Source organism: Cervus elaphus, chromosome 28 (assembly GCF_910594005.1).
Source record: "Cervus elaphus chromosome 28, mCerEla1.1, whole genome shotgun sequence".
NCBI classification, from domain to species: Eukaryota; Metazoa; Chordata; class Mammalia; order Artiodactyla; family Cervidae; genus Cervus; species Cervus elaphus.
In genome coordinates, this window is record NC_057842.1 from 16,967,293 (window position 1) to 16,977,959 (window position 10,667).

The 10,667-nt window shown below is 38.6% G+C and overlaps 1 non-coding gene across 1 annotated transcript; it reads right to left on the reverse strand.

Moving 5' to 3' along the window:
• Positions 1 to 4,245: 4,245 nt before the first annotated feature.
• On the reverse strand, positions 4,246 to 4,353 carry LOC122685665. The gene has a single exon (XR_006338515.1). It is a non-coding gene; the product is annotated as a U6 spliceosomal RNA (small nuclear RNA).
• Between the last annotated feature and the right edge of the window lie 6,314 nt (positions 4,354 to 10,667).

The window sequence follows — 10,667 nt, forward strand, 5'->3', positions numbered from 1 at the left end:
CTTCCTGACCTGCATATAGATTTCTCGAGTCAGGTCAAGTGGTCTGATATTCCCATCTCTTTCAGAATTTTCCAGTTTATTGGGATCCACACAGTCAAAGGCTTTGGCATAGTCAATAAAGCAGAAATAGGTGTTTTTCTGGAACTCATTTGCTTTTTTGATGATCCAGTGGATGTTGACAATATGATCTCTGGTTCCTCTGTCTTTTCTAAAAGCAGCTTGAACATTTGGAAGTTCCTGGTTCATGTATTGCTAAAGCCTGGCTTGGAGAATTTTAAGCATCACTTTGCTACCATGAGAGATGAGTGCAATTGTGCAGTAGTTTGAGCATTCTTTGGCATTGCCTTTCTTTGGGATTGGAATGAAAACTAACTTTTCCAATCCCATGGCCACTGCTGAGTTTTCCAAATTTGCTGCCATATTGAGTGCAGCAGTTTCACAGCATCATCTTTTAGGATTTGAAATAGCTCAACTGGAATTCCATCACCTCCACTAGCTTTATTCATAGTGATGCTTCCTAAGGCCCACTTGACTTCACATTCCAGGATGTCTGGCTCTAGGTGAGTGATCACACCATCGTGATTATCTGGGTCATGAAGATCTGTTTCATACAGTTCTTCTGTGTATTCTTGCCACCTCTTCTTAATATCTTTTGCTTTTGTTAGGTCCATACCATTTTTGTCCTTTATTGTGCCCATCTTTGCATGAAATATTCCCTTGGTATCTCTAATTTTCTTCACGAGATCTCTAGTCTTTCCCATTCTGTTGTTTTCCTCTATTTCTTTGCGTTGATTGCTGAAGAAGCCTTCTTATCTCTCCTTGTTATTCTTTGGAACTCTGCATTCAGATGGGTATATCTTACCTTTCTCCTTTGCTTTCGATTCTCTTCTTTTCACAGCTATTTGTAAGGCCTCCTCAAACAGCCATTTTGCTTTTTTGCACTCTTTCTTGGTGATGGTCTTGATCCCTGCCTCCTGTACAATGTCACGAACCTCTGTCCATATTTCATCAAGCAGTCTGTCTATCAGATCTAGTCCCTTGAATCTATTTCTTAGTACCACTATATAATCTTAAGGGATTTGATTTCGGTCATACCTGAATGGTCTAGTGGTTTTCCCCACTGTCTTAAATTTAAGTCTGAATTTGGCAATAAGGAGTTCATGATCTGAGCCACAGTCAGCTCCCGGTCTTGTTTTTGCTGACCGTGTTGAAGAGATAGTTTTTGTATAAAGTCATTAAAATACCCATCAAATCAAAACAGTACAGCTGTATGATTTACCTATAGGTAAGAATGGCTATTGGTATTTTCAATAAATTTATGATATTCTTAATGAAACATAGACCATCAGCAAAAGAGTAGAATAGGTAATCTTCAGTTTGAGTTGTCTTTCAGAAAGATGAACTAGCGACAGTCCATGGACAAGATATTTTGGGAAAATCTCATAGCCCAGGGATGAGACTTAAGTGTGATGGACCACAGAAACCAAGGCCTGCATTAGAAGAGCAGTAGAAACATTTTTTGACTACCTCCTTCCTCCTGCAGGATGGCACAGCTCCACATGGAGAAGCCCCACCCCACCTCACCGCCCGCCCCCCCCGCCCCCCCCCAGCCTCCCATGGGCCCATGGTTTCTCAGGGGCAACAAGGATCCTAAAGTGGACATCCAGTTACCCCTGTGCTTTCTAGGAGACCCATTTTGGTCTGGCCTCATAGGGACCACCAGGGAACTGGTGGGGCTGGACCCCTACAAAGAAAAACAGCAGCAAGGAGGGGCCTCTAGCAATCAGCCTATAGATTGTGGTGGATTACATTCCTGCTGGCAGGGGTGCCTGAGCACTGATCACTCTCAGTGGCTCTGTCCATCTGTAGAGCTGAGATGGTGGCCCTGTCTGTACAAGGAGCTTGATCAGCAGTTCTGCCCATTTTTGACTCCCACACAATGAGCCATACTGGCTGTGGAGCCCATTCTATGCTCCCACCTGGAGAAAGAAGCCAGTCAGCAGCCCCTTCCAACTGCTGAGAACAGCCCTCAGCATTTGTTATTTTCCTTCAGAGGTGCAGCCCCACGAGTTTACCACAAGACTGTTCACTAGGTCTGTGTCTCTATTCCTGCCTTGCAAATAGGTTCATTAGTATGCAAGTAATCATCAATATAAGATATCTGTTTTTCTCTTTCTGACTTACTCTACTCAGTATAACAGCTCTAGGTTCATCCACCTCATTACAGCTGACTCAAATTCATATCATTTATGGCTAATATTCCATTGCATGTATATGTTAATACTGCTGCTGCTAAGTCGCTTCAGTCGTGTCCTACTCTGTGCGACCCCATAGATGGAAGCCCACCAGGCTCCCCCGGCCCTGGGATTCTTCAGGCAAGAACACTGGAGTGGGTTGCCATTTCCTTCTCCATGTTAATACTACAACTTCTTTATCCATTCATCTGTCCGTGGACATCTGGCTTGCTTCTGTGTCCTGGCTATTGCGAATAGTGCTGCAATGAACATTGGAGTACATGTATCTTTTTCAATTATGGTTTCCTCAGGTTTCCTATATGCCCAGTAGTGGATTTGCTGGGTCATGTGGTAGTTCTATTCTTAGATTTTAAAGGAAGCTCCATACTGTTTTCCATAGTGGCTGTCTCAGTTTCCATCCCTATGAACAGTGCAGAGGGTTCCCTTTTCTCCACATGCCCTCCAGTATTTATTGTTTGTAGATTTTTTAATGATGGCCATTCTGACTGGTGTGAGGTAATACCTCATTGTAATTTGGATTTACATTTCTCTAATAGTGAGAGATGTTGAGTATGTTTTCAGATGTTTGTTGGCAATCTGTAGTCTTCTTTGGAGAAATGTCAGTTTAGGTTTTCCACTCATTTTTTGATCAGGTTGTTTGTTTTTCTGATATTGAGCTGCATGGACTTCTTGTATATAGTGCTTCATTTACAATTATTTTCTCCCATTCTGAGGGTTGTCTTTCATCTTGTTTATAGTTTCCTTTGCTGTGCAAAGGCTTTTAAGTTTAATTAGGTCCCATTTATTTATTTTTGTTTCTATTTCCATTACTTTAGGAGGTGGGTCAAAGAGAATATCGCTTCAATTCACATCAAATAGTAATCTGCCTATGTTTCCCTCCAAGAGTCTCTTTGTTCCTGGCCTTATGTTTAGGTTTTTAATGCTTCTTGAATTTATTTGTGTGTACGGTGTTAGGAAGTGCTCTAATTTTATTTTTCTTGCATGCCACTGTCCGGTTTTCCAGTACCACTTATTGAAGAGGCTGTCTTTTCTCTATTGTATATTCTTGCCTCCTTTGTCAAAGATAAGGTGCCCATAGGTGCATGCATTTATCTCTGGGATTTATATCTTGTTCCATTGATCTATGTTTCTGTTTTTGTGCAGTGCAATACTGTCTTAATTACTGTAGCTTTGCAAGTATTGTCTGAAGTCAGGAAGGTTGATTCTCCCAGCTCATTTTTCTTTCTCAAGATTGCTTTGGCTATTTAGGGCCTTTTGTGTTTCTATACAAATTCTAACTTTTTTTGCTCTAGTTCTATGAAAAATGCCATTGGAAATTTGATAGAGATTGCATCGAATCTGTAGATTGCTTTGGGTAGTAGGCATTTTCACAACATTGATTCTTCCAATCTAAGAACATGGTATATCTCTTCATCTGTTCGTGTCTTTCTTTGGTTTCTTTCATTAGTGCCTTACAGTTTTCAGCACATAGATGATTTGTCTCCTTAGGTAGGTTTATTCCTAGGTATTTCATTCTTTTTATTTCAATAGTGAATGGGATTGTTTCCTTAATTTCTTTCTGATTTTTCATTGTTATTGTATAGGAAGGCAAGGTATTTCTGTGTATTAAGTTTGCATCCTGTGACTTTGCTAAATTCATTGATTAGCTCTAGTAACTTTCTGGTGGCATCTTTAGTGTTTTCTACGTATAGTATCATGTCATCTGCAAACAGTGAAAGTTTCATTTCTTTTCCAATCTAGATTCTGTTTACTTCTTTTTCTTCTCTCATTTCCCTGACTAGGACTTTCAAAACTATATTGAATAGTGGTGAGAATGGGCACCCTTATCTTATTCCTGATCTTAGAGGAAATGTTTTCAGTTTTTCACCACTGAGAATAATGTTTTCTGTGGGTTTGTTATATACGGCCTTCATTATGTTGAGGTATGTTCCCTCTATGTCCACTTTTTGGAAAGTTTTTTTCATAAAGGGGTGTTGAATTTTTTTTTTTTTTTAATATGGAATGCTTCACAAAAGTGCATGTCATCCTTGCACATGGGGCCATGTTAATCTTCTCTGTTTCATTTCAATTTCACTATATGTACTGCCGGAGTGAGCACTGGGTGTTGAATTTTGTCTAAAGCTTTTCCTGCATCTCCTCTCAAGACTCTTTACGTGGATATTGCTAATTCTACTTTAGTCTTTTTTTTTTTTTTTTTTAACTTTAATATTTTGCTTTATTTGGTGCAATACAGCTAAACCTTATTACAATAGGTAATCAACATAAAATTTAAAGCAAGCTCAGCTTCCAGAAATTATTCTAAACAAGTTACATGCTCTCCCAGGTAGTAATACATATATAATCTTGCCCATCTATCTATCTAAACCTCTCTTCTTTTCTTTCTTAGTTGGACAAAATTCTACCTTTTTCATTTAGTAGTCAGCCCAAATATTTTCTCTTTCCTCAAGTCTTATTGTGGTTTATCAAATCCAAAGTAATTGCTATCTAATCTATGCTACATGATACTATTTTACGCATTTCTACTGAGGCATAGTTGACATATAACATTACATTAGTTTCATGTGTATAATAAGTCAGTGTTTGAATATATTCCAGAATGATCACCACAATAAATCTAGTTAACATACATCACCACGCAGGCACGTGAGCCAAGTCGCTTCAGTCATGTCCAACTCTTTGCAACCCTATGAATGTAGCCTGCCAGGCTCTTCTGTCCATGGGATTCTCCATGCAAGAATACTGGAATGAGTTGCCATGCCCTCCTCCATGGGATCTCCTGGACCCAGGAATCGAACCGACATCTCTTATGTCTACAACACCAGCAGGTGGGGTCTTTACCACTAGCACCACGTGGGAAGCCCAATCCATCACTATACATAGTTACAAAAAGATTTTTCTTACACTGAGAACTTTTAAGATCTACTCTCTCAGCAACTTTCAAATATACGTATTTTTAAAATTTGTCTTTTTCTCATAGTTTATCACTTGTATGTCAGACTACATCTAGATCATAAATTCTAGTAGCAAAAGTAGTGTATCTTTAACAATATCTAGGCTTGTAAAGTGCAGGTAATAATGCCCATAATATGTATGTTTTTATTTTGTGTAGTCACTAAGTGGTATCTGACTCTTTGTGACCCCATGGACTGCAGCCCATCAGGCTCCTCTGTCCATGGGATTTCCCAGGCACGAATACTGGAGTGGGTTGCCATTTCCTTCTCCACTACTTTAGTCTTTCATAGCTCTAAGCTTTTCTCATTTTATCTTTTTGGCTGCCTTTTGGGGAATTGCCTTATCTCAGTTTCCTTGCAAGTCATCTTTAAATTTTCTGCCTGCTATTACCCTGATCCACTATATTCTTTATTTTCACTGCTTTATCTTCATGTCTAATATTTTCATTGGGCTATTTAAAAATTTTTTTCTGTCCTTGTTTCATTTTATCCCTTATCTCCTAAAGAATATCTATCATGCCTAATTTAAAACAATTTTGTTTGTTCTAATGATTCTTCTTCAAATGGTATGTTTTCCAGTTTGTTCACTTAAAAAAATAGACATTATACTCCTCAGATGCCTTGTTTATCATGTTGAGCGTGTGTGTTCTTTCTCCTCTGGGATTACCAGCTGTTCTTTATGGTAATATTGAGAGGGGCTGAAGGCAACTCCCTAGTCAGTGCCAGTAGCAGCAGACTAGGAAGGGGAGAGGGGAGGAGCCCAGGAACCATAGAGCCCTCACTAATAATTCCCACTTGCTCCATCCTCTGGGAATTCTTTCATGGCTGAGATGGTAAAGAATCTGCCTGCAATGCAGGAGACCTGGTTCAAATCAGGGAGATCCCCTGGAGAAGGGAATGGCAACCCATCCCAGTATTATTGCCTGGAGAGATCCATGTACAAAGGAGCCTGGCAGGCTACCGTCCATGGGGTCACAAAGGGTAGGACACTGAGCAACTGATGCTTCCATACACTTCCTGTTTTGAAACATCTTATGCAGGGGTTATTATCTTGCCTGGCCAAGGTGGACGGTTTCAATCAGTTCAGTTCAGTAGCTCAGTCATGTCCGACTCTTTGCAACTACATGGACTGCAGTATGCCTGGCCTCCCTGTCCATCACCAACTCCCAGAGCTTATTCAAACTCTTGTCCATTGAGTTTGTGATGTCATACAACCATCTCATCCTCTGTCATCCCCTTCTCCTCCTGTCTTCAATCTTTCCCAGCTTCAGGGTCTTTTCAACTGAGTCAACTCTTCCCAGCAGATGGCCAAAGTATTGGAGTTTCAGCTTCAGCATCAGTCCTTCAAATGAATATTCAGGACTGATTTCCTTTAGGACTGACTGGTTGGATCTCCTGCAGTCCAAAGGATTCTCAAGAGTTTTCTACAATACCACAGTTCAAAAGCATCAATTTTTTGGTGCTCAACTTTTCTTATTGTCCAACTCTCACATCCCATACATGACTACTGGAAAAACCATAGCTTGGACTAGATGGACCTCTGTTGGCAAAGTAATGTCTCAGCTTTTTAACATGCTGTCTAGGTTGATCATAGCTTTTCTTCCAAGGAGTGTCTTTTAATTTCATGGCTGCAGTCACCATCTGCAGTGCTTTTGGAGCCTCCCAAAATAAAGTCTGTCACTGTTTCCATTGTTTCCCCGTCTATTTGCCATGAAGTGATGGGACCAGATGCCATGATCTTAGTTTTTTGAATGTTGAGTTTTAAGCCAACTTTTTTACTCTCTTCTTTCACTTTCATCAAGAGACTCTTTAGTTCTTCTTCACTTTCTGCCATAAGGGTGGTGTCATCTGCATATCTGAGGTTATTGATATTTCTCCCAGCAATCTTGATTCCAGCTTGTGCTTCATCCAGCCCGGCATTTCACATGATTGACTCTGCATATAAGTGAAGTAAGCAGGCTGACAATATACAACCTTGATGTATTCTGTTCCCAATTTGGAACCAGTCTGTTGTTCCATGTTAGCAATAGTTCTAACTGTTGCTTCTTGACTTGCATACAGATTCCTCAGAAGGCAGGCCAGGTGGTCTGGTATTCCCATCTCTTGAAGAATTTTCCAGTTTGTTGTGATCCACACAGTCAAAGGCTTTGACGTAGTCAATAAAGCAGAAACAGATGTTTCTAACTCTCTTGCTTTTTCTATGATCTAGTGGATGTTGACAATTTGATCTGGTTCTTTTACCTTTTCTAAATCCAGATTGAACATCTGGAAGTTCATGGTTCACCCTGTTATCCACTATCTTGAATCTCTTGTAGCATCAGAGAAGACAGCCTCCAGGATTATAATCCACAGCCCTGTGCTTTGAAGTGTTGAGGATGGGTAGGGCTATCTCTTTTCCAAATTCTCTACCCTAGCTGGGTTTGTACACTGCCCTGACATTTCCTCTTGGTGATCACAAATGGCCTCAGTGATTGCTACTGATAACTGTGATATACAGTCAAGAAAAGAGTCTCTAAAGGCAAATTGAGCTGAGGCAAGAACAGAATTTAAAAGGCTTTCCTACAGCCTATTCTCAATACATCCCAGATGGCTCAGATGGTAAAGAATCCACCTGCAGTGCAGTAGACCTGGGTTTGATCCCTGGGTTGGGAAGATCCTCTGGAGAAGGGAATGGCAACCCACTCCAGTAAATTAAGTAAATCAAATCATCTTGCCTAGAGAATTCCAAGGACAGAGAAGTCTGGTGGGCTACGGTTCATTGGATCACAAAAAATCGGACAGGACTTAGCAACTAATGTATGTTTTCTCTCACTTCTCATTCCTGGGCTTCAGCTACCCAACTCTCACTCAAGTCTGTTTATGGTGGACATCAAACTCTGGGTTTATCTTATCTTTTTTATGTTGTTGATTCATGCAATCTGTGTTCTCCTCAAGCATCTGTAGTTTTTCTAGAGCTGATTTTGGAGGATGGAGCCAGCAGCTTGTCCTATATTAATTCTTGGCAGGGACCAGGTCTGTCTTGCTGTTTCTTCTGCCATAGCTCTGCCTCCATTAAAAGCTGTTCAGAGAGTAGGTAAATGTTTGGGAGCAAATTCAAGAAGCCAACCTGTGTTCATTCTGCGAAAAGCAAATCATTCAGGCAGCTGGGAAACCCTGTTCATTCTCTTAGTAGGGACCAGGGACCTCAATTTGACAGTGGCATTTAGCAGCAAAACCTCCATCCTTTAAAAATTTTTCAAAAAGACATCTGGGAAATACATTTCAAAATGCATTAAAGTTAAGCAGCTCTGTTGGAACGAGAGCCACTTTTGGTCAATGAAGTGTAGGGTAAGTAGTAAATGTTCTTACAGTTTAAGACACCATCAATTGTGTATTCTATTAACTGCAGTCAAATAGATTCCTAATGAAACCACGTCTATCTAATAAGTAAATTAAAGCATGTTTCCTTCAATCCCCATCTTGATTTAATATGTTTAGTAAGTTTTTATCACAAATAAAATGTCAGCTGGTCATAACAAGTTCAAATACATGATCTTTTAACTTTTCACAATATTTCCATTTTTCCTTTGGATACTCCATTTTGCTGTAGGCAGGACTGGTTTTGTGGGAAAATATTTTGGGCAATATTCTAGAACTTCTGTCTCAGAACAATGCAAGGCAGAATGGTGTTCCAAAACCTTGTTTTAATCACACTGAAATTGCTGACATAAAAAAGTATAATGGTAAAATACATAATAAAATATATTTACTTGTATCATTATCTTTATTATTAAGAGGAATCGTATTTTCCTCTGACATGTTTTCAGAAGTTCATATGTAGCATCTAATGCTTTTCTTCATTGGGGTCTGGTTGATTTTAATATTGTATAGCTTTCTGGGATACAATAGAGTAATTCAAAGTTTTAAAGGTTACATTCCTTTAATAGTTAGTATATTCCTTGTGTTGCACTACATATCCTTATAGCTTATTTATTTTATACATAATAGCTTTTATACATTTTTATTATTTTATTATTTATTTGTTATTTTATTTATTATTATTTATTATAATTTTATATATAAAATTATACAATTTTATACATAATTTATTCATTTTATACATAATAGCTTGTACCTCTTAATCCCCTCCCTCACCTTGCCCCTCCTCCGTTTCCTCTCTGCACTGGTAAATGTGAATTTGTTTTCAACATATCTGTGAGTCTATTTCTTTTTTGTTACATTCAATAGTTTGTTGTATATTTTAAATTTCATACATAAATGATATCATACATTGTATGTCTTTGTCTACCTGACTTATTTCACTTAGCATAATGCCCTTCAAGTCCACTCGTGTTGTTGCAAATGGCAAAATTTCATCTTTTTTATGACTGAGTAATATTCTCTTCTTATATATACCACATTTTCTTTATTCATTCATATGTCAATGGACCACTAGATTGCTTCTATATCTTATGTATTATAATAGTGCTGCTATGAATGCTGAAGTACATGTATCTTTTGGAATTAACTTTTGAGAGGGTTTTTTTCCTAGATAAATACCCAGGAGTGGAATTGCTAGGTCATATTGTAGTTCTAGGTCATATGGCATCATTGACTCAATGGACATGAGTTTGAGCAAACTCCGGGAGACAGTGAAGGATGGGGAAGCCTGGACTGCTGCAGTTTGTGGGGTCACAAAGAGTCAGACAAGAATTAGTGACTGAACAATGACAACAATAATAGTTCTATTTTTAAAGAAGCCTCCATACTATTTTCCACAGTGATTGTGCCAATTTACACTCCTACCAACAGTGTACAAAGGGTTCCCTTTCCTCCACATCTTTCCCAACATTTGTCATTTGCAGCACCTTATACTTTTTCTTACTCTGATGTAAGATGCTTGTTTCGAAGTTCAGATTACAGGGCTTGTGCTTATAGGTTTTGAGTCCCAAGACAGCTAAGCCTCTACTTTCAAATTTTGAGTATGTTGGGGCCTTGGGTGGGAAGAAGAGGTCTAGAATCTGGAAGGTGGAATTTTGAACCAGCAGTGTGAAAAGTCTGTTAATTGAGAACTTTGATGTGGGATTTCATGGATCAAGAGATTGTATAGAAACCCACTGTGAATAACAAATATTTATTACCATAAATAAGAAATTTATCATAGATAATGTGTGAATTCATAAAAGATAGTTTCCTGTTGTAGTAAACTCTTTTTAAGTTACTTTAGATGTTCTTAGTCTCATGATGATTGACTTTGTCTTCTATTTAAATTTATGCAAAAGTTATATCTCAGTAATTTTTTTAGTGGAAAACAACAACAACAACAACATCAACAACATTCTCCCTAGTCTCATACTCTTATTTTTCCTGGGTTTTATAACTTAATATAACTTATTTCTCTGAAAATACTCCCTCTCCCTAAGTTATATTTTAGACAAAAATTATCAGAGTACCAACCTAATGATAGATTTCCAAATAAGTT